Source organism: Hemiscyllium ocellatum, chromosome 23 (genome assembly GCF_020745735.1).
Source record: "Hemiscyllium ocellatum isolate sHemOce1 chromosome 23, sHemOce1.pat.X.cur, whole genome shotgun sequence".
Lineage (NCBI taxonomy): Eukaryota > Metazoa > Chordata > Chondrichthyes > Orectolobiformes > Hemiscylliidae > Hemiscyllium > Hemiscyllium ocellatum.
This window is the reverse complement of record NC_083423.1, coordinates 4762726-4788277: the sequence shown is the minus strand read 5'-3', so window position 1 is coordinate 4788277 and position 25552 is coordinate 4762726. Positions and strand designations below refer to the sequence as shown.

The 25552-nt window shown below is 46.1% G+C and overlaps 1 protein-coding gene across 4 annotated transcripts in view; it reads right to left on the bottom strand.

The window, feature by feature from the left end:
• Window positions 1–25552, bottom strand: part of frmd4a (FERM domain containing 4A) — a 397798-nt gene that overhangs the window by 328303 nt on the left and 43943 nt on the right. Inside the window, exon 1 of one of the 4 annotated variants that reach the window (XM_060842611.1) lies at window positions 6402–6421. The exons of the other annotated variants lie outside the window; for them this stretch is intronic. The gene's annotated coding sequence lies outside the window, so the exon portion shown is untranslated. Of the gene's footprint in view, window positions 1–6401; window positions 6422–25552 lie in introns of those variants that run through there. 4 annotated transcript variants of the gene reach the window in all.

Genomic DNA, 25552 nt, shown 5'->3' with positions numbered 1-25552 from the left:
TTGAAGATTAGTGTGAGTCCAGTGGATTGGGAAGCCTTTAAAAACCAACAGAAGGTAATTTAAGAAAGCAGTAAGGTGGGGAGAAGATGAAATATTAAGGTAAGTAACATAAAAGAAGATTGCATGAGTTATTTTAGATAACTAAAAGGTAAGAAAGAGGCAAGAGTGGACATTGAACCTGCTGGAAATTGAGGCTGGCGAAATCGTACTTTACCTCAGTTTTCATGGTGGAAGACACCAGCAGCATACCAGAATTTACAGAGAGTCAGGGGGCAGAGGTGAGTGCAATGGCCATCACTCAGGAGAAGGTACGGGGAAAGCAGAATGGCCTGAAGGTGGATAAATCACCCAGTGCAGATGGACTCCAGCCCAGAGTTCGGAAGGAGAAGCTGAGGAGATTGTAGAGGCACTGGTGGTAATCTTTCAGGGAGGGTCCCAGAGAACTGGAAAATGGCGAATGTAGCACCCCTAGTTAAGAAGGGAGGGAGGCAGAAGACAGGAAACTATAGAACCGGTTAGCCTGACTTTGATCATCAATAAGCTTTTATTAAGGATGAGATTGCAGATGCAAACGGTAAAATAGGACAGGCTTATGCCCGAAACGTCGAATTTCCTATTCCTTGGATGCTGCCTAACCTGCTGTGCTTTAACCAGCAACACATTTTCACCTGTGATCTCCAGCATCTGCAGACCTCATTTTTTTACCCAGAGTCAGCACAACTTCATCAAGGGGAGCTCAGGCCTGACAAATCTGTTAGAATTCTTTCAGGTAATGAGCAAGTTGGACAAAGGAGAGCCATTGGATGTGATCGATTTGGATTTCCAGAAGGTCTCTGCCAATGTGCCACACAGCAGGTTACTAAATGAGGCAAGAGCCTATTATGCTTGAAACAAGGCCCTGGCATGGATAGGGGATTGGCAGACTGGCAGAGGCAGAGAGTGAGGGTAAAGGGGTCTTTTTCAGGACAGCAGCTGGTAATGAGTGGGGTTCCGCAGGGGGTCTGTGCCGGGACCACAACTAATCATGTTATATATTTGTGATCTGGACAAAGGAACTAAGGACATTGTTGCTATGTTTAGAGATGACACAAAGATAGGTGGAAGGACAGGTGGCATTGAGGAGGTGGGGAGGCTGCAGAAGGACTTGGAGAGGCTTGGAGAGTGGGCAAAGAAATGCTGATGGAACACAACGTTGGCAAGTATGAGGTTATGCATTTTGGTAGAAAGAATAGAGATGTAGGTTATTATCTAAAGGGAAAGGCTTTGGAAATCTGAAACACAAAGGAACCTGGACTCTGAGGTGCAGATTCTGTAAAGGTTAACACGAAGGTTCAGTTGTCAGTTAGGAAGGCAAATGCAATGTTCACATTCATTTTCAGAGGGCTAGAATACCAGAGTAGAGATGTACTCTTGAGGCTGTATAAAGCTCTGCTCAGACTGCATTTGGAATATTGAGAGCAGTTTGGGCCCCGTATCTAAGGAAGGACATGCTGGCCTTGGAGGGGTCCAGAGGTGGCTTCCAAGAACGATTTGTGGCTGAACAGCTTGTCATATGCAGAGTGATTGAAGACTCGGTGCCTGTACTCGATTAAGTTTCGAAGGATGAGAGGGGGATTCTGATTGAAATTAACAGCATACTGAGAGGCCTGGTTAGAGTGAAGGCAGAGATGTTCCGACCAGCAGGAGAGACTAGGACCCGAGGGCACAGCCTCAGAGTGAACTGAGTTGAGGAGGAATTTCTTCAGTCAGTGGGTGGTGAATCTGCGGAATTTGTTATTGCACAAAGCTGTCGAGGTCAGGTCATTTATTGTATTTAAAACAGAGACAGATTGATTCCTGGTCAGGGAATCAAGGATTCTGGGGAGAAGGCAGGAGAATGAAGTTACGAAACATATCTTGACCGAATGACGGAGCAGACTTGAGGGGGTGAATAGCCATATTCTGCTCCTCTGTCTTATGGTCCAAGGTAGAGGTGTAATGTAAATAGCAGGCAGTGAGATTCAAAACACAATGAGATCTGGCAACAGTTGGATAAAATGGGGGAGTTATATTTGTGATGAGGAACTCCTTCTCATGGAGATGTTTGTTTAGAAGGATGCTGATATAAGGCAGGGTCCCCAATTTATAAACATCCGACTTATGAATGCTTGTACTTATGAATGCAATTACATAGAGGAGTGTAATTTTGGAGATCATGCATGTGCACATTGCCCGTCCTTACAAACAGCTATCTTATATTGTCCTAGATTGTGTCCCAACTTACATCCAACTGTCTTGAGAACAGACCCAAAAACAGAATCCATCTGTAACCGAGGGACTGCCCGAATTCCAAATTACTGCACCATCCACCACTGACCAACTTAACCAATATCCACTAATGAAAAACCCCATTAATGCAAAAATTACTGCACAACATTTACAGGAAGTAAGTATTCCATCAAACCAACAATTTAGAAGATGGAAATAAATGACAATATGTGGCTTGTGTGCTGATTTATGTGGATGAATAAATAAGAGGTAGGATTTTATTTAGATAAGAGGTGGGATTTTATTAAGAGAATAATCAATATTTCACAGTGAGTTAGAGCCCGATAATGGTTATGATTATGACAACTACTTGAAAATAATCATTTTAATGGACAATATTGATCCACAATATTAATATAATGATCTGTCATCAGTGTGTACAGCTCAGAAATAGGCCCTTCGGCCCATAATGCCGTGCCGAACATGATGCCAAATTAAACTAATCCCTTCTACCTGCCCTTGGTCTATATCTCTCCATTCCTGGTATATCCATGTGCTTATCTAAAAGCCCCTTAAATGTCCCTATTGTATCTGTTTCCACCACCACCCCTGACAGCACGTTTCCACACTCCTACCACTCTCTGTGTACAAAAAACTGCCCCTCACATCTCCTTTGAACTTTCCCCCTGACACCTTACATGCATGTCTCCTAGTTTTAGACATTTCACCTCTGGGAAAAAGATTCTGACTGTCAACTCTACCTATGCATCTCTTGATTTTACGAACTTCTATCAAGTCTCCCCTCCTCTTCAGAGAAACCAACCTGAATTTTTTCTAGCCTCTCCTTCTAGCTGATGCTCTCTAATCCAGGCAGCATCCTGGTAAACCTCTATTGCACATCCTTCCTGTCACATGACATTACACATTTTACCCGAAATATAAAAAAAAATTAAAGATTGAAATCAAACACATGGCGAGGAGGTTGACTCTCCCAGAACTATCCAGAAAGTTACCAGAAACATCGAACATAGGAGCAGGAGTAGGCCATTCAGCCCCTCAAGCCTGCTCCATCATTCAATATGATCATGGCTGACCACTGAGTTCAAGACCCTAATTCCACAGTCCACCAGACCCCTCGATTCTTTTATCCACAACAGTTATATCTATCTCCTTCTTGAAGACACATAATGTTATGGCCTCGGCCACATTCTGATCCTTTGGTCTGGAAATTCAATGTAAAAGAACTGCCTGACTTTCAGATGCTGGCTCGTCTGCCATTTGTGGGTGGCACAGTGGTTAGCACTGCTACCTCACAGTGCCTGAGACCCGGGTTCAATTCCCGACTCAGGTGACTGACTGTGTGGAGTTTGCACATTCTCCCCGTGTCTGCGTGGGTTTCCTCCGGGTGCTCCGGTTTCCTCCCACAGTCCAAAGATGTGTGGGTCAGGTGAATTGGCCAGGCTAAATTGCCCGTAGCATTAGATAGGGGTATGGGTGGGTGGTGGGTCGGTGTGGACTTGTTGGGCCGAAGGGCCTGTTTCCACACTGTAAGTAATCTAATCTAATATACTTTCCAGCTTATTCTGCTGTTTTTCTTTTTGGACTGAGATGAGAATGTGTATCGCCCACAGGATTGTGAATCTATGGAACTCTCTGGTCTTAAAGGTAGCGGATATTTGATTGCTGAGTCCCTTTAAGGCCAGGATCGATCCATGTTTGGTCGATCACAGGAGCTGGAAAGCCCAAGATCAGCAGAAGGTCTTGCTGAGAGGTGGAGCTGGCTCAGTGAGTAAGATGGTCAACCATGAAGAAGTGTGAAGTCTAAAAAAGGCAAGGGATTACATGAAAATAAGGCCAAGAACTGCCGATGCTGAAGATATGAAGTAAAACCAGAAATTGCTCGAGAAACTCAACAGGTCAGGCAGCACCTGTGGGGGAGAGAAACAGAGTTAACGCTTCGAGTCCAGTGACCTTTCACCAGAATCATCTGGACCTAAAGCGTTAACTCTGTTTCTCTCCCCTACAGATGCTGCCTGGCCTGTTGAGTAGCATAGAGCACAATAGGTGAGTGGGGGGTGGGGATGAAGGTGATAGGTCAGGGAGGAGGGTGGGGGAAGGTAGCAAAGAGTACAATGGATGGATGGGGGAGGGGATGAAGGTGATAGGTCAGAGAGGAGGGTGGAGTGGATAGGTGGAAAGGAAGATAGGCAGGTAGGACAAGTCATGGGGACAGGGCTGAGCTGGAAGTCTGGAACTGGGGTGAGGTGGGGGGAGGGGAAATGAGGAAACTGGTGAAGTCCACATTGATGAGCGAGTCTGTTTCAGGATATGGTTGAAGAGCTGCAGGGCAGACAGTTGGCAATTGTTAAGAGTCAGCCACATCGCTACAGACCAGACCAGGTAAGGACGGCAGATTTCCTTCCCTAAATGGCACTGATGAACCCAACAATCACACATCAGCTTTGTAACTCCAGATTTTTTTTAAGTGCATTCAAATTTCACCATCCCCCACTGTGAGATTCAAACCTACGCTGTCAGAGCATTAGCCTGGGTTACTTGTCCAGTGATATTAGCGCTAGGCCACTGACTCTCCCAGCAGAGTAAACCATTGGAGAGACATTCTTTACAGAGATTGTTAAGGTTAGAGTTTGATGCACTAATGACAGCCACAATCTGTTCCTAGTTATACATCTGGTGAGAATCAGGACATTAAAGAGAACTCTGGCTGTTAAAACATTTCTTGATAAACCTCTTCCTAGAATTTTCACTGCACTTTTGTCATTTACCCTGGCGGCAACCAGCACTGAACTGAAGGTTTATTGTTTATTATTCACCACAGTGAGGTTTTTCTCAGGCTCGTTGGCAAGTGGAACCTGTTGGAAAATACTATTTCCTTTCACAGGGCAGTGAATGTTTCCGGGACAGAAACCTCACAGAAATTCTCCAGAAGGAATGACAACTCCTGTACCTGAAACCATATGTGCCTCAGCAGTTGGGCCTCAATGAGCTCCATCCTTGGGCTACAATTATGTATGACTCTCCCATAAATGCCTTTACAAGGAAACACATTGTACAACAGCACTGGGCAATTCTTCAACCTCCTGGAGACATCACCAGTGGATCCATAGTGAGTAAGGCTGAATGAGTATTGCGAAATGAATTATTCTGGATCAAACATCATATCATACGATTGGAAGACTAAGAGGAAGTTCAAGCAATGGTTGGATAAATTCCAAGTTAAAAATGTTCACCGGACATTGGAGTTATGAGCCATATTCACGACAGGTGAAGTAATGAGCATAGTCAATTCAGGACCATTGACATCTGTCTTATAAAATTCCTAGCAGGCCTCTCCAGGTAGGTGTAGGAAGGATGCATCCCCCCTTGTTGTGGGTCTAGAACCAGGGACACGGAACAAGAGGCAGGCATTCACAGCTGAGATGAAGAGGAACTTCTTCACCCAAAGGGAGTGAACCTCTGGAAAACTTGGTCCCAGAGGCTTAGTCATTGAGAGTTTTCGAAAGGGAGATTGACAGATTTATCCAGATTAAAAACATTAAGGATTACAGGGATAGTGAAGGAAAATGGTTTTGAAGTAGAACATCAGCCATGATCGTATTGAATGGCGAAGCAGATCCAATGGGCTGAATGGTCTCCTCATGCCGATTATGTCTGAGAGACAATTGGTTATATAGCTCAAGGAGCACCAGTCCACAACCAGGACGGAGCAAGGTGAGGAAGCAGGGACTCCAAGAACTAACACAGCCGTCCTGGGGCCTGAAACAACACTGCTGGTGTCGCACTCTAAACCGTCGTGACAACTGAATGAAGAGACCCTCACAGCGCCCCCCCCCCATCAAGAACCTGGGACAAGTGCAACATAAACCAACACCTAGTCTCTCCAGTGCATCTACAGGTCATTCTGCTATAACGTGTGTTTCATTAACATTAACTCGCTGTAACGCGATTGACAAATTGGGGACACTGTTTCTAAAGCGTAAACTTTTAGAATGTGTTGACTGTAGCGTGATTACATCGCCATCACAATAAATGGTGTTTCTAAAGCGCGAGTTTTCTATAACATGGGATTGCACGAGAACGCAGCCATCACATTGCCGCAGAACTCCCTGTATCGGATGGCAGGACACACTCACCTAGCCATCGCTTGGCCTCGTAACGAAAGGAAGTGTGAAAAAGGAACAGAACAAAGGGTGAAAGCCGGAACGAAAATGAAGAGCTACGTCTGTCCGAAAATCTACAGCATTCTCTGCCTGGAAAACAGCTTCATTGACAGCGTGGGAATCAGTTTCTTCCCAGGTAGACGTCTGTGCTTCACACGAATACTCCACTCCAATCACACAGGCCGAATAAACTGGAAAACATCTGTCTCCACTTTGGACACAAATAACAACCAATGAAAAACTTGGAAATTTTTTTCAACAAAAAACATAAATGAACCATGGAAAGAGTTTTAAAATTCATTCACTGGACATGGATGTCGCTGGCTGGGCCCAGTATTTATTGCCTGTCCCTAGTTGCCCCTTGAGAAGGTGGGGGTGAGCTGCCATCTTGAACCGCTGCAGTCCCATGTGCTGTAGGTTGACCCACAATTCCCTTGGATTTTGACCCAGGCACAGTGAAGGAACAGCGATGTATTTCCAAGTCAGGATGGTTCAAGAGCTTTCATATTTAAAACATGAAGCACAAGCAACCGATTGTTCAGAAATAAGGATATCAACCTGAAACAGAGTGTGATGTTGGTGGGTGTGGAACTGAAGCAGCACAAAGCAGGGGAAGTGCACAGAATGGACAACATTAACAGTAACAAAGCTGTCTCACAGTCCAAAATCACCACTTCATGTGTATCAGTCCCCAAAAACAAGAAGCATGTCATGTTGGCATACAGTACAGAACACTAATCTGTTTACATTAAATCGTTGTGGGAAAATTGAATAACTAGAATTTTTGGAATTCTGACAATTTGAGATATTTGCTGTTTACGGAGTTATGTTTTCAAGAACTGTGTTTACAATGAACCACACATTATGTAACTCATATAGAATTATGTCTCACATTATATAAGTGGCAGGGAACTGAGCATCACTACCTGGAGAATCACTGAGATTGCACTGAATTAACTTAATACAATAAAACACACCAACGGACTGTGGATGCTGCAGATCTGAAACAAACAAAAACAAAAATCACGAGAAAAACTCAGCAGGGCTGGCAGCAACTGTGGACAGAAAACAGTTAACATTTGGAGATCTGTGACCTTTGTTCAAAACTAAATACAATTTCTGACCAGCAAACACAGCTAGAAATGGCTATTTCTTTCTACATTCAGATATTACTAGGCTGTAAAATCCTGTCCAGTTGATATCACAGCTCTGTACGTTTATACAGAATTTATTCTCTGCCATCTCTGGAAATTATTATTGTCAACTGTTCTCAATGAGATAGTGATTCCAAGGAAAGGTAAGTAACTACAATCTGGATCTGGGGAACATCCCTGTGTCTCCAGGAGTGAATGTCACTCAGTGGGAGAGGTACACAGTTTTTTGATACAATCCTAGGTTCATAGTACCTCCTCAGCAAGTTTCGAAATCCTTTTTCTGAAGTTTTGGAATTCTAGTGCAGTCACTCCCTCTCTGCTTTTCACAATGTTGTGATATTTTAAACGTGAATCATTAATAACATACATAACATGAAAGAAGTACAGCTGTAATTAAACTAGAAACATTCCAACAGTCAGATCCCAGGGCCTGGGAATCAGAAACACTATTTCCCTTATTCGGATAAAGCTTTGTGTGTTATGGGTGAATAGCTCTCATTTAGAGGGGCACTGCTTTCATCTTAATGTGTCCTTGGAGAGAGAGCGAGAGGCGAATCAGAAAAAGTTTTCAGTTATTTCTTGTACTGAGAATGTAATATTGGATTCAGATTTACATCAGAACATCAGGAACTTGTAAATAAATAAGAGATAGTTTCATATTGGGGCCGGTGCTCCTTGAGAACAATTTTCTTGGCAGAATCTAACTCTCCCAATTACACGGCTACCAGATGTTTGCAGTTTCCGGTGATCTGCTCAGTTTTATAAACTGAGTGCTGACATGTAACTGATGTATCATGCAGTCATCCTGGGGCTTGTCTGATGTGAACCTTCCTACGCTTTCTAACTACTTTGCAAATACACTGCCCAACAAACAGTGCAGAAGCTCAATGTGTCTTGCAGAGAATTAGAGCCTCACTCCACTGTTGATAACAAGCTCTTTCTGCTGTTTGACTTTATTTGCTGTGATGATAATATCCTATTCAGAGCAACTTGCTATCACAATGTGCTTTCATAGCAGTAAACCGGTGATGACAAGCATGTGCTCACATTCACACAATTGTACAGACACGCAGATACACACACACATAGAGACACAAACACACACACACACACACATAGACATACACACAGACATACACACACACACACAGACATACATACACACACAAATGCACACAAACACACACACACAGACACGCACATACACACAGACAAACACACACACATACAGAGACACACACAGACACACTCATACACACAGAGACACACTCATACACACGCACAAACACTATTCGGGATCCCTTTAGTTTCTGTTTTACAGATTATTAAGTGTGTGGGTGTGGCTGGGACTGAAGTAAAACCCAAATCATGCTTTGAAAAGTTGAACAAAGTCAGATAATTTTCTGATAAAGGACCAGATGGCTACAATCTAAATACATGTGCCCAAGTGACAGTCAGCTTTTCGAATTGATGTCCACTGCTGGAAGATGGGATAGGACTGAGCTGCCTCTCATCAACCAGCAGCGACAAGGTGGGCTGAACGGTCTCCTTCTATGTCATGACTTTTCGATGATGATAGTCATTCCTATGGCATTGTGCAGAGACAGTGACACTCAGTAGAAAGTGACAGAACCTTTAAAAGCACAGCATCAATGTTTACACAAAACGTCCCACCCCAATCAATCGGGGGGTTAGTAAGTCAGCGTTTCCACTGCTTATTTTAAACTCAATTTTTTTTTTCAGACTTAACAAAACTGGTTCAGTGAAGAAATCCAGTTACACTGAATATCTTTCATCTGAGGCTGATCCATATGAAGCAGGTTTCACTCTCCCTGCTCGTGCACTCACCAGGCTGAATGTAGTCAGGACAGAAAGGACACTCCTCCTCTAGTCTTTGTGGGAGTCGGGAGTGTCACTTTTTATCGTACAAGAACTATCTGGGGAGGGCTGGGATGGGGGAAGGTTATTACCATGTTGAGCTTATCCATGGGTCACCGAATTCACCCTCATCCCCACTCTGCCAGGATCCACCCGACTGCTGGACAAACATCACCAGTGCCAGGAGAAAGGGCATTAATTGGTTGTGGAAAGGACTGGCACAATCTCTGAGCAGGACAAATGCCCTCTGCCCGTCCCACTCTCCCACCACTAGCTCCACCTCCCCAGGAAATTGGTCAAATCCAGCCCCTATCAGTGCTCCTAGGAGAGAGATTTCCCAGGAGTTTTATACCTCAGTGGGGAGATGTGACCACCCCATGTGCAGGAGTGAGCACGTTGGCTGTTAGACCCAGGAAGGTGCGTTGAGAATGGTCAGTAAAACACATGGTGTGAATTCTGAGGCTGAAGGATGACACTGTGAGCTGCTGACTACTACCATGTGGCGTGAGTCAGTCTCCAGGATGTGGCTTTGCTCTATGCAAGCTCACTCTGTGACAGTATAACTACAGTCTGTGCTGGGAAATACACAAGCAGTCAGCCAGGGCACCTGGGAACTTTACAAAGTTCCATGTACCCCCTTTTCAAGTGGCACAGGGTGACTGTGCGGGTGGTTTTGTTGATATTTTGAAAGTCTGACTGCAGTTTGGACCAGAGTGAGCAGATCTTACAGCAATTACAGGGCTGGGCTTTACTCGACTGGAGACAATCACAGAGTCAGGCATGTAGTTCTCCTCCAGCCCGATGACACTGCAAGATCACTGCTCCCCTCCAATTCTAGACTCTTGGTGATCACAGCTTCAGCTGTGTAGATCCCATTCTCCCCATGTCTCTCTATGTTTCAGTCACCCTTTAAACCACTCTGTAACACCTGAGATTTCAGCCATCTTTCCTGCTATCTGCTGGCAGTGGCCCAGTGTCAAAGTTTATTTGCGAACACTCTGGTGAAACACCGTGCAATATTACCAGCGCTATATAAATACAGATTGCTGTTGGTTGGCTGTGTGTGGGAGCGATACTGTGACTGTGACTCAGGAGATATGAAGCTCCAAAAGCCACAAGGTTTATAGCAGTCACCAAATTGGAACTGAAAATGTGGAGAATGAGTACATTGATACTAAAAGCCCATTATGTACAACATATAATTTATTTATAGAATCCGTTTGCTACAGGGATCACTACAATCAACAGAACTATTCCATATGTGCCCACTAACTGAACCCTTTAATCAAATGAGGTTTGTCTGTAATGTGTTTATTTCAGAGGGTGTTCTGTATCAGGACCACCACACATGTCCTGCAATACTCACTCCATTAACAACAGTGAGGGTGTGGAAACCTTAGCTTGAGTTTGCGAACTGTAATGACATAAACATTTTCTGTACATTTTCCTCTGTGATAGATCTGCTGGAAAAGGAATTTGAAAAAAAGAACTTAACCTGTCATCAACTTCCCCTCCACTGTTTGATATGAATTACGGTTGTCACTAATTGTGTAAGCTGCCCAGTGCTGCGCCCTCCTTCTCCTTCAGCCGTTGTCAGTTGTCTATCAACGTACTTTCCAACGATCTCATTGTGGGCTTTGTATTGGCTGCTTAAAATGTGTTGCTGGAAAAGCGCAGCAGGTCAGGCAGCATCCAAGGAACAGGAGATTCGACGTTTCGGGCATAAGCCCTTCTTCAGGAAGGGCTTCAGAAATCTCCAGCATCTGCAGACCTCACTTTCTCCTTTGTATTGGCTGCATTGAGTTTCAAACTAACAGCCCAGCTACGTACTGCCCCCCTTCTACCAGAGCAACAGCAGCTGATCCAACCCCATGGCGCTGACCCATTACTCCCACCACGGGTTACGACACAGCAATGCCCCCACCCCCCTCCCCACATACATACACACACTGGTGGCAGACTGGTCTCCGTGGGAAGATGGTTTGTGATGATGGTAGGCAGCTCTCGCTCAGTGCTGCCCCAGCCATGTGCAGTCCCAGCTGATTCTCCAGGGAGGGAGTTCAGCAGCTCCCTATTCACTGGCACCACGCATACCGCCCCCACCCACCCCACGCTCCCCCCCCCCCCCGCTGTCTCCATGACCTGGACATGGCCAGCTGAGCTCACTGTTTCTTCTCGTCCAATGGCCGTCCAAACAGTCCGAGGGTCTCCCAGGTGCCAGTGCTAATGCCCACCATCTTCACGTTTCGCAAACACCCAGAGTACACCCCCGATACTGAACCAATGATCGCGGCTCGGCTGCTGCACTGGGTGGCTGGAGCACTGAAAGAACATGGCCACTTGGACACAACCTCCCGGGTATCAATACCTCCATAACACGTCGACTCAACTCGACCTGGATTGGCCCCTGCTATTAGAAGGTTCGAAAGTGAGGAACTTCAAACCCAAAGGAGTCTTGGCTCAGTCGGCAAATTCAGCAGAAAAACTCTGATTGCAGGTAATTTATTCCCAAGAAGCTAGTCACAGAACACTGGGCCTCAGGTATGTGACCAATAGACTTTAATAAATCATCCTGACAGTAATATGACAGACTCCAACAGATTCAGGAAGGCAGCTCACCCCCACCTTCTCAAGGGACAACTAGGGATGGGCAATAAATGCTGGGCCCAATCAGTGAGGCACAAATCCAATCAATGACTTTAAAAAATTAACACATTAGTATTGGAGACTCCGACACATCTACAATACACTTACAGTAGATTGGAACACACTAAAACCAGGAATCACAACATGCTAACTCTGCATACAGAGTCGAGAGTGTGTTGCTGGGAAAGTGCAGCAGGTCAGGCAGCATCCGAGGAGCAGGAGAATAGACGAATCGCCCTTCATCAGGAATGAGGCTTGTGGGCAGGGGCTGAGAGATAAATGGGAGAGGGGTGGAGTGGGTAGCTAAGAAAGTGATAGGTGGATGACGGTGAGGGAGAGGGTAATAGGTCAGACAGGGGAGTGATGGACAGGTCTGGAGGGCGGTGCCGAGTTTGGAGATTTGGGACTGGGATAATGTGGGGGGGAGGGGAAATGAGAAAGCTGTTGAAATCCACATTTATCTCGTGTAGTTGCAGGAGCCCAAGGTATTCTTCCTCCAGGCATCACGTGATAATGGTTTGGCGGTGGAGGAAGCCCAGGACCTGCATGTCCTTGACGGAGTGGGAGGGAGTGCTGAAGTGTTCAGCCATGGGGCGGTGGGGTTGGTGGGTGTGGGTGTCCCAGAGATGTTCTCTGAAACAATCCGCAAGAAGGCGTCTTGCTTCCCCGATGTAGAGGAGATCACACCAGGTGCAAGGGATGCAGCAGATGACATAGGTAGAGGCACAGGCAAAGTTCTGACGGATGTGGAACGATCCCATGGGGTCTTGGACAGAGGTGAGGGGAGTGGTGTGCGTGCAGGTTTTGCATTTACTGTGGTGGCAGGGAAAGGCGCCAGGACTGGGATGTGGGCTGGTGGGGGGTGTGGATCTGACGAGGGAGTCAGGGAGGGAATAGTCTCTCCGGAACACTGATAGGGGTGGGGAGGGAAATATATTTCTGGTGGTGGGGTCCGTTTGGAGGTGGCCAATGAATACAGAGGTTGGTGGGGGTGGAAGGTGAAGACCAGAGGAGTTCTGCCCTTATTGTGTTGGGAGGGGTGGGGTTCAAGGGATGTGGAGCGTGAAGTGGAGGAGATGCGCTAGAAGGCATCGTCAACCTTGTGGGAAGGGAAGTTGCAATCATGGAAGGAGAAGGCCATCTGAGACTTTCTGCGGTGTAATTGGTCATCCTGGGAACAGATGCAGTGGAGGTGGAGGAATTGGGAATAAGGGATGGCATTTTTACAGGAGGTAGGGTGGGAGGAGGTGTAGTCAAGGTAGCTATGGGAGTCGGTGGGGTCATAGTAAATATCTGTGGTTAGTCAGTCACCAGAGACGGTGATGGAGAAGTCCAGGATGGGGAGGGAGGTGTCCAAGATGGTCCAGATGAACTTGAGGTCGGGGTGGAAGGTGTTAGAGTCATAGAGATGTACAGCATGGAAACAGACCCTTCGGTCCAACCCGTCCATGCCGACCAGATATCCCAACCCAATGTAGTCCCACCTGCCAGCACCTGGCCCATATCCCTCTAAACCCTTCCTATTCATATACCCATCCAAATACCTCTTAAATGTTGCAATTGTACCAGCCTCCACCACATCCTCTGGCAGCTCATTCCATACATGTACCACCCTCTGCGTGAAAAAGTTGTCCCTTAGGTCTCTTTTATATTTTCCCCTCTCACCCTAAACCTATGCCCTCTAGTTCTGGACTCCCCAACCCCAGGGAAAAGACTTTGCTATTTACCCTATCCATACCCCTCATGATTTTATAAACCTCTATAAGGTCACCCCTCAGCCTCTGCCGCTCCAGGGAAAACAGACCCAGCCTGTTCAGCCTCTCCCTGTAGCTCAGATCCTCCAACCCTGGCAACATCCTTGTAAATCTTTTCTGAACCCTTCAAGTTTCACAACATCTTTCCAATAAGAAGGAGACCAGAATTGCACACAATATTCCAACAGTGGCCTAACCAATGTCCTGTACAGCTGCAACATGACCTCCCAACTCCTGTACTCAATACTCTGACCAATAAAGGAAAGCATACCAAATGCCTTCTTCACTATCCTATCTACCTGCGACTCCACTTTCAAGGAGCTATGAACCAGTTGATAAAGTTGATGAGCTGTTCAACCTCCTCATGGGAGCACGAGGCAGTGCCGTTATAATCATCGATATAGCAGAGGAACAGATGGAGGGTGGTGCCGGTGTAACTGTAGAAGATGGACTGTTCCACATATCCGACAAACAGGCAGGCATAGCTGGGGCCCTTGGCTACCCCTTTGGTTTGGAGCAAGTGGGAGGATTGGAAGGAGAATTTGTTGACAGTGGGGATCAGTTCAGCCAAGAGGGTGTCAGTGGAAGGGTACTGGTTGGGGCGGCATGAGAGAAAGAAACGGAGGACTTGGAGGCCCTGGTCATGGCGGATGGATGTGTACAGGGACTGGATGTCCATGGTGAAGATGAGGCGACGGGGGCCGGGGAAACAAAAATCTTGGAGGAGATGAAGGGCATAGGTGGGGAGTTCCTGGACTAAGGGGGACAGGACGGTGTCGAGGTAGGAAGAGGTGAGTTTGGTGGTTCAAGCGCAGGCTGAGACAATGGGTTGACTGGGGCAGTCAGGTTTGTGAATCTAAGGAAGGAGGTAGAATCGGGTGGTGCGGGGTTCATGGACAATGAGGTTGGAGGCTGTGGGTGGGAGATCCCCTGAGGTGATGAGGTTATGGATGGTCTGTGAGGTGATGGTTTGGTGATGGGAGGTGGGGCCATGATCAAGGGGGCAAGAGGAGGCGTCTGAGAGTAGGTGCCTGGCTTCAGCACTGCAGAGGTCAGTGCGCCACACTACGACTGCTGCACCCCCTTGTCTACGGGTTTGATGGTGAGGTTGGGGTTAGAGTGGAAGGGTTGGAGAGCTGAGAGTTGTGAGGGTGGGAGGTTGGAGTGGGTGAGGCTTGTGGACAGGTTGAGGTCCCAGCCCACAAGCCTCATTCCTGATGGAGAGCTTTTGCCCGAAACATCGATTCTCCTGCTCCTCGGATGCTGCCTGACCTGCTGTGCTTTTCCAGCACCACACTCTCGACTCTGATCTCCAGCATCTGCAGTCCTCACTTTCTCCTAACTATACAGAAAGGCCTCACGGGTGGAATAGAAAGTAAAACATTCCGTGTAAAAATGTAAAGTGAACAGTAAATGTATTCCCCAATTATTCAATGTCATATTTTGACCCGAAATGTTGAATTTTCCCACAATGCAAGAAGCACAGCAAATTGGGAAGAGGTTGCGAAAAATGAAATAACATTACTTAAATTAAGAAACGAGAAATTACAATGTAACCCTGGCAACCAAGATCGAGTCTTTGAAAAACAAAACCTTTTTTACCAAAGTCTTAACAAATGAGTTGCCGTGCGACAAACACCGAGACTTCCCTCCCCTTGAGGAACAGGTAAACTGTTTAGACCTTTGCCAATGTGATGAGTCAATTGCCCAATGGCAACACAATACTCACTGAGAACAGAAATGTTAAGCCTTCCTGGCAAAAATTATAATCTTCCAAACTGCTTCACAGCAAAAACGATGATGACAGAACACTGGTCCTGCACCTCCAAGGATCTTTGGCGTTATCATTTCTGAGAAATCACCAAGGTCAAGACTCCAGGTCAGCAATACTGTCCTTGTGCATCCATCAACATCAAATCCCACTAATGCAGGTCCTGAATGAGAACCCAATTTAATCAACTATGGACAGAGAAGGAAATGATTCCAGACTCAGCAGTCAGGATTTGAAGGGCTGAAGCTTGCTTACTCAAGTGTATTACAAGATATTCTTTGTATTATTTGATCAGGGATGTAGGGTTTACCAGTGAGGGCAGTGTTCCTTGTCAACCCCTAAATGGCCATTTGGCAGTTGTAAGTGAACCACATTTACTGAGTTAGAAATCACACAACACCAGGTTATATCCAACAAGTTTACATGGAAGCACGAGCTTTCGGAGCGCTGCTTGGAACTATAACCTGGTGTTGTTTGATTTATTTAACTTTGTCCACCCTGGTCCAACACTGGCTCCTCCAAATGACATTTCCTGGGCGCCTGGAAACGAGAACCAGGGGACGTAGGTTCAAAACAAAGGGGGTGCTCATTTAAATCAGAGACAAGAAAACATTTTTTTCTCTCAGAGGGTTGAGAGCTTTTGGAATTCTCTTCCACAAAAGACAGCAGATTCAGAATCTTTAAATATGTTCAAGATTCTTGGGTCCCAAAGGGATAAAAGATTATCAGGGACATACCGGAGCTGGAGGCCATTTGGCCCCTTGAGCCTGCTCCATCATTCAATGATATCAAGGCCGATTTGATTGGTCCACATTTCTATCCGTCCCTGATAACCTGTCACCACCCCCCACCCTTCCATTGCTTATCAGGAATCTAACTACCTCAAGCTTAAAAATATGCCGGGGGCCTGCTTCCACTGCCTTTTGAGAGGTTAGAGACCCTCTGGGTGAAAGATATTTCCCCTCATCCCGATCCTGTACAGGATATTCTGCGTTTTGCAGCAGTTCTCAGTGGGAGCATTCCGTGTTACCTCTAGGGAAATTATCAGTGAGCTTACCACAGGACACTCTCTGAACATGGGCACGGGATGAGTATTTGGTTAGAAATGGTGCATAGGGATATGGTGAAAGGGCAGGATTTTGGCAATTGATTCAGTGCAAACACGATGGGCCGAATGTCCTCTTTCAACACGGTAACAATTCTGTGATTCTGTGGAAAAGAACTGTACTGGCTGCTTACCCTAAAAAATATAGGAGATTCCTTATCACACCTCCTCAGTAAACTGGGAAACTTCTCAGTCCACAATGGCTCAGTGGTTAGCACTGCTGCCTCACAGCACCAGGGACCTGGGTTCAATTCCAGCCTCGGGCAACTGTCTGGAGTTTGCATGTTCTCACTGTGTCTACATGGGTTTCCTCCGGGTGCTCTGGTTTCCTCCCACAATCCAAAGATGTGCAGGTCAGGTAAACTGATCATGCTAAATTGCCCACAGTGTTCAGGGATGTGTCGGTTAGGTGCAGTAGTCAGGGGTAAATGTACAGTAATAAGGTAGGGGATTGGATCTGGGTGGGATACTCTTCAGAGGGCCGGTGTGGACTTGTTGGGCCGAATGGCCTATTTCCACACTGTAGGTATTCTATGGTATTTATTTACTTATTCACAGGATGTAGATGTCTCTGGGTAGGTCAGCACGCCTTAACTGGCTCCAGGTAAGAGTCAGCCAAAATAATCCAAAGAATTGCGGACGCTGGAAATCTGAAACAAGTACAGAAATTGCTGGAGAAACTCAGTAGGTCTGTGGAGAGAAAGCTGCGTTAACATTCCAGGTCCAATGACCCTCCTTCAGAACAATTCTAGCAAGTTTCATCAGCTATTTCTGTTTGAGAATCAATCACATTGCTGTAGGTCTGGAGTCACACATAGGCTAGACCAGGTAAGGACAGCAGTTTCCTTCCCAAAGGCTTTTAGTGAAACAGGTGGGCTTTTTCGTGACAATGGTCATCATTAGAGTCTTAATTCCAGATTTTTTATTGGATTCGAATTCCACCATCTGACCCAATGGGACTGGAAACAGGACCCTAGAACATGGCCTGGGTTGGTAGATTAACAGTCTGGTGATAGTAGCACTAAGTCATTGCCTCCCTTTGCTCTGTTAAGGAGCTGTTAATATTCCACCCTTGTGTTACTGGGAAGTTTGCTATCTGAGCTGCCTTCTGCTTTAATGGAGGGTTGTGAGCAAACTCAGAGCTGGGATGGAGACGCAATCACAGGGGTATCCCAATGCTGGGGTCACCACAACGACTCAACCTCATTATTCCTGGAAAACATATTCATCGGAGCTACTGACTGGTTGTTAAGGAAGTTGCTGTTGCTAACGCTAATGACAGAAGGATAGAAATCCTTTCTAAATCCTGAATGCAGCATCTGTCACACAGCCACCAGGCAACCCTGGTGAGTTCTATTTTTAGTTGGCTGCTTGCTCAGTAAATTGGTTTGCCTGTCGTTTATCGAAATATTTGCAAAATGCTCCATTTCCTCATTGTGAGGGGAAACAGCAGGTTTGATGTTCCTGGGCCCAGGGGCTGGGAGTTAGAGGGGAGGGGAGCACAATGGACTGGGATGGCTCTCCTGATAGATTCTCGGGGAGAAGGGGTACAGTGTCCAGGGGTGGGATTGGCTGTGGCTCAGTCACTCTCTAAATGGAGGCCCTTGCTCCTTTCAAAAATTGAGGCCCCCTCTCCAACTTGGGTTCCTTCCTGGCCACTCTGGGCCTGGAGGTTGGTCATGACACACTTCAGAGGGGCCCTTCAGAGATGGAGGTTGAGAGGTCTGTGGATAAAGAAACCCACCCCTACCCCCCCATCTCCATGTGTCACTGGGAGAGCCTGCTTGCTCTCCCGCCCCTGCACTCCTGTATCAGCTTGTTCATTGTATCTCTCCTTAAGACCCTCCATAATGTGGTGTCCTCACTGTCTCTAACCTGCCCTCAGTAACTCCCACCTCCAGCACTGCTACCCCTCAGATTGGGGGAGGGGGGAGCCTGATTGGGGGAGGTGCCTGACTCAGGGGAGGTTCTGATTGGGTGTCTTCTCAGTCACTCGATAGGCTGGCACCTTTCTCACTGGAGTGTAGGAGGTTGAGGGGTGATCTGACAGAGAGTGAACTGCAGGGGTCTTTTCCCCACAGTGGAGGAGCTCAAAGCCAGGGGGCATACTTTTAAGGTGAGAAGTGGAAGATTTGAAATGTTCATGAGGGTAACTTTTTTTTTACAGAGAGGGTGGTTCATGTGTGGAATGAACTTCCAGAGGAAATGGTGGATGTGGGTACACTTATAATGTTTAAAAAACATTTGGATAGATACATGAATAGGAAAGGTTTGGAGGGAAATGGGCCACGTGCAGGCAGGGGGGGTGGGACTAATTTAGTTTGGGATTATGGTAGGCATGGACTGGACGGATTGAAGGGTCTGTGCTGTATGGCCTGAAGACCCTCCTGGTCTGGGTACCAGTAAAGGTGCACACCTGGGGTCCGTACCTCACCCTGATCTCACCATCGGTGAGGCAAACAAAAAACAAAGGACCTTACAGCAGAGGAACAGGCCCTCTGGCCCTCCAAACCTGCGCCAATCCAGATCCTTGATCTAAAGCTACCACCTGGGGGGGGGAAACCCACCCAAACGTTGACAATGCTGCCAGCATGGTCTTGACTGCTAGAAATACCTTTCTTGGGAGCTCCCCGCCACCTTTCCAACCCGTGTCCTAACCACATTGCGGTTAGATAGCTCACTCACATCTTCTCGAGAAACAAACTGGGGAGGGGTATTAACCAACTCCCACATGCCTCGAACAAAGCAGAGAAGAATTAGCCTCAGTTGTTCTCCCCACTTCTGCTGAAAGTACTGAGGCAGGCGTAACGTTCCACACGGACTGGCGGCCTCTAGGTCTCTGCCATACTAGCTAAGACAACGAGGGTGTTGTACAATTACAGGCACACCACTCGACTCAACGGGGGTGCATGGACAGTGAGTGATCTCTGCAGCAATCGGTTAACCGATGATTTTCTCTCACTCCCTCTGTAGGGCACAGGGCTCTGCAATATCAGATCCATCTCCTTGACTCAGGGGCAGCTCATTCTGTCCAAACCGTGGATCCTACCCCGTCTGTGGAAGATGCGTAGCAAGGTCAGGCATGCCCACTGTGCATGTGTGTGATGACATTTCAATATGGCGACCATGCATACCCACAATTATGGGTAACCTCTATACCCATCCTATAAGTCAATCTGCAATTTTGTCAGGATTTTATAAAGGTTGATTTATAAACCAACATTGACAGTTCACTAACCCTGCTTTAGCATAGCAAATGGCCCTAACATGACTTGGTGCAATTTTAGGATGTACTAGCAACTTATTTTTGAAAGTGCTGGAGAAACTCAGTGTCTGTTGACAGAGACACAGAATTAATGTTTTTAGTCCAGCGAACCTTCTTCTGAACTCAGTTCATGACTTAGAATGCTTTCTCTCTCCAAAACTGATGCCAGACCTGCTGAGTTTCTCTAACACTTTCTGTTCCTCTTCCAGATTTCCAGCATCTGCAGTTTTTTGTTTTAATTTTCATCAAGTGCATTTACTAGCACAGTGGGTGGTGGTACTATCACAGGACTTTTAATCCAGAGACCCAGGGGACTGTTCTGGGGACCTGGGTTCAAATCCCGCCATAGCATATGGTGAAATCTAAATTCAATAAAACTCTGGAATTAAGAGTCTAACAATGACCATGAATCCATCATCAACTGTTGAAAAACCCATGTGGTTCACTAACGTCCCTTAGGGAACGGATTGCCACCCTTACTTGGTCTGGTGTACATGTGACTCCAGGCTCACAGCAAAGTGGATGACTCCTAATTGCCCTCAGGACAATAAACATTGGTTTCGTCAGCTACAGCCTCACTTCCACACTGTTTCATCTAATCATTCTGTTCTCTCTCCTCTGCCCACCTAACCTCCTGTTAATGTATCTATATTCTGCTCATATTTCAATGCATGTAAATCGTCTGCTAAAAAATAAGTCGTGCTCTTCCTGCTGGTCCAATGCAGTTATCACAGATCAGAAGGAGAATGGTAACAGATTAGTAACAATTACACGCATCAATCACCAAACAGAAACTCCATCAACAAGTCCTGTCGAATTGTACACTTTACTGCTAGCAGTCAGCATGGATTGGTTATGCCAAAGCATCTGTTTTTGTGCTATATGACTCGGTAACACTGCACGTTAACTTGACTCAGAATCACAGGACCATTAATGCTGCAGAATGAGGCCACTCAGCCCATCACAGAGGGCCGTGCACTCAGATATCAAAGGGGTTATTTCCTTCAACACTTTAATAGCAGCTGAAACAGCCTGCAGCTCTCAGATGGGAAATTAAGTCGGGTCATTTTCTTTTCCTCTGACACATGGTGGGGACTGCGCAGCTTTGCTCAGTTAAAGCAGCAGATCAGTAACGTTCAGATATTGGTGTCTGAGTCAATGTTTCATGGATAGATTTACTGAGGACAGGTTGTCAGAACCATTCCACATGAAGACTGGGAAATCCTGCATTGAGCCCAGGGAATTCTCACACTCTCCCTGTCTGTCAGGGGCACACTAGCGGGATTCCAATATGTCACTGCTCAACCTTAACTCCTGAAGGGACACTTGAGCATGGAGCTTCTTACTCAGAGACAGGGCACTACCACCAAATCCCCCACTGTACCTTCAGCTGATGGCAAAATAACTTGAGGTTTTATTGTGTGTTATACAGAAAGACTCATCAGACAATGGAAGAAATTCACAAACACAGATCGCTGGTGAACACCCAGATCACCCTGTCCAGCTCAATTCATGCAAACTGCGACTCAAAAATCAGGTTTCTCTGGGGGAAATCCCATGATGAATAAACCAGTTCCTGTGCTGTGCAGTTCTAATGTGATTTTCCTTACACTACGATGCAACTATTGCTTTGTGGTGGACAGTTTTCTGAGAGGCAACTTACTAAAAATAAATAAATCTGTATTTCTGAGCCACCGCTGACTGCAGAGGATCACGTCCAATGAGTTTCAATCACTTCCTTCTCCATCTCATCGTTCTGTATTCTGGCCAGGGGTCACCTGTTCCTCACACAATATTACTTCCTCTCTCCCTGCACCAGCCATTCCACCAAAGCATGAAGCAAAACACAAGAGAACTGAACCGAGCTGCTGGGATTTCATCGCTGTCTGTCTTGTATTCAGATGGGTACCAATCAGTTTACAATGAATGAATTTCTAATGAATATATCCCACTCAAACAAGCTGGCAAGACAGAGAAAAAAAAATCAATGGGAAGAAGTCAAACAAATCTGCAATCCCCTGTCCTCACAAAGCTGCTGCACATTATTTATTGAGTTGAAACTAAACTGGGGAGAGACACGGGAGGGGGGGGGGGACTGGGAATGGCGCTGCTGGGGTCATGGAGATGGATTTCCAGAGGTCTGTCAGATTTGGATATTCTGTGCTGTGTATATAAACACACATGTCCTGCAGTCTGCTCCTGCTCTACAGTGACCAGCCCTGTCAGCCGTTTCCCAGTCAGGAGCATTCCTGTATGCCGTAATACTCTCTTACCAAAGCAAGATACTGTGGGAATCTGAAACAAAACACAGGGAATGCTGGGGAAACTCAGCAGGTCCAGCAGCGTCTGCTGAGAGAGAAACACGCACCCCAGACACCTGATCACCGCAGAGAAAAAAAACCCTTTGCCATTCAGAACTTCACTGAAGGAGTGCTGCACAGGCAGAGGTGCAGTCACTGCTATTCTCCTGCCCTTCTGTCCGTGAAAGATTGCAGGGAGCTTTGTGGTTGGAAAACATTCCTGAAACATGATAAATGTGAACCACGTGTAGGATCTCATCTCTCCCATGATGCTGCCAGAGGGAAGCTTCTGTTAGGGCCAAGTCATCCCCATGATGAGGGACATTCATTATCACATTAATTAACCATTTACAGTACCCTGTATTTTTGATGTGATGCCAAATCGCGTCCCAATTACCCATCAGCTGGAAGTAAAAGATGCTTTGAAGGAGACCAGGCCAGTTGCCTCTTGAGTGCACCTCAAAACCGTCCTTTTATCAACACCACAGAAACAGATTATCCAGCCATGACTGTGCTGTGTGCAACGTGCAGTGATGTGGAGGTGCTATTGTTGGATTGGGGTGGACAAAATCACAAGTCACATGACACCAGGTTATAGTCCAACAGGTTTACTTGAAATCACAAGTTTTTGGAGCGCTAGTTCCTTTGTCACTTCATCTGTGATTTCCTGTGATGACACCTATAACCTGGTGTCATGTGAATTTTGACTACAGTAGGCACTGATGCATCATCCACATCAGTACCATTTGTTCCATGACCCATGCTGGGAATCAGATGTTGGGAGGACATCACGAGGTTGGAGCGTAAGGATACAGAAGTTTCACTGCTATACAAAACCCTGGTTAGACCCCACTTAGACCATAAGACCATGATATACAGGAGCTGAATAAGGCCATTTGGCCCATCGAGTCTACTCCTCCATTCAATCATGACTGACCCCATTCTCCTGCCAACACCCTGTAACTGCTGATCCCCTTACCAATTAAGAACCTACCTATCTCTGTAGGTTTAAATACACCCACAGCCCTCTGTGGCAATAGGTTCCAAAGATTCACCACCCTCTGGCTGAAGAAATTCCTCCCCATCTCAGTTTTAAAGCGGTTTCCCTTCAAACCCGGGCTGTGCCCTCGGATCCTGGTCTCTCATACTAGTGGAGACATCCTCTCCACGTCCCCTCTAACCAGGCCCCTCTGTATTCTGTAAGCCTCAGCTGAATCTCCCCATTGAAACTTGGGAGGACTGGGAGCAGATCTGGGCACTACACCTTAGAAAGGATAGATTGACATGGAGGGGAGTATAACCATAGGTTTAAAAGAATGACACCTGGACTTCAGGGATTAAATATTGAGGAAAGATTATACAAATTAGGCCTGTTATCTTTAGAATTTATAACGTTAAGGGGTGATCCAATTAAAGTCTTCAAGATGCTATTGAGAAAAGACAGGGTAGATAAAGATAAATTATTTCTACTGGGATTCAAGAACTTGGGCACAGTCTGAGAATTAGGGCCAGACCATTCAGGAGAGATGTTTGGAAGCACTTCTATACACACAGGTGGGAGAAATTTGGAACTCTTTTCCACAAACAGCAGTGGATGTGGCATCAGTTGTTAATTTTAAATCTCACAGGTTTATTTGAAATCACAGGCTTTCGGTCACCTGACGACAAAGCAGTGCTGCAAAAGTTTGTGATTTCAAATAAACCTGTTGGACACTAACCTGGTGTCATGTGATTTCTGATCTCAGTCCAACACCGGCACCTCCACATCAAGTTTAAATCCGAGGTAGATAATTTTTGTGAAGCAAAGGTATTAAGGGATATGGGCCGAGGGCAGGCATATGGAGTCACGCCACAGATCAGCCATGATCCCATTGATTGGTGGAACAGGTATGGAGGGGCTGAATGATCTCCTCCTGTTCCTGTGAGACTACAGAGTTGTTGACCTCAGGGACAAATCTCCAGTGCAAACAGGTTTGCTGTAAATACTCAAGAGGGACTTGGGAAAATTGCTGAACATGGTCAACGCAGGCTTACAAAGAAAGTAGGTGGGTATTTGATCCACGTCTCATTGCCTGTGTGTGCAGACACCAGAGAGGACGTTTGGGATGGGGGGTGAGGGGTGTGGCTTGCAATGATGATGTATAAAAATCTGATTAGGGTTCATTAACCATTTGGCCTGTTCCCTTCCTTTAACATTTCTCATGCTTGTTTGTGAACAAACACAAAACGCACTAACACGCTCAGCACTTATAGAATGATGATGACATGCCCAATGAATTAAAGAGCTCCAGTTTCCTTTCACATGACCCTGGGCAGGCAGGACTTTAATAAACGGGCTGCCACAACCTGTTTCTGACAAATAAACCATTTTCAGAGGCAAGGATGTGGTATCAGAGGAGCTTGACTTTGCAAATGTGGGGAAAGGTTTTCAAATGGAACATTCCGTCTGACAAAGTCATGATCTGGAATCCAGAGAGTTCTCATGACAGCTTCACAGGTTTCCTACAAATTGAGTCTAACATCAAACAAAGCCTTTGTACAAAACTCACTCCCAGAAAAGTTACAGAACGTGACTCACCATCCACCTCCCCACCATTCTATCATCAATCACTGCTGGAAGACGGGAGAGTTGTAAAACTGTGTGTGATAATTGCAGCTTCTATGGTTTAATAGATCCCTGACCATTTTTTCATTGACTCGCCATTGCATTTCCTTGTTTCATTTGTTGGACAGTAAGCAATGCATGGACCAGTACATCACCCTTCCCATCTATCCACTCCACCCTCCTCTCCGACCTATCACCTTCTGACCCACCTTTATCCAGCTATCGCATTCCCAGCTACCTTCCACCCAGCCCCCTGGCCCATAAGCCTCATTCCTGATGAAGGGCTTATGTCCGAAACATCCATTCTCCTGCTCCTCAGATGCTGCCTGACCTGCTGTGCTTTTCCAGCACCACACTCTTGACTCTGATCTCCAGTTTCTGCTATCCTCACTTTCTCCCAGTGTAGCAAGGTAGCATACCGGTTATATGTCAATGGACTAGTCATTCTAGAAGCCTGGACTCATGATCAAGAGAACATGAGTTCAAATCACCACGGTGATAACTGGGGAAATTAACTCAGTTAATTCAATACATCCAGAATAAAAGAAATAGGAATTACCTGACTGTTGTAAAATTCCAACTGGCTTGATAGTCTCTTAAGCATGAACATCTGTTGCCCTTAACCAACTTGGGTCTATATGTGACT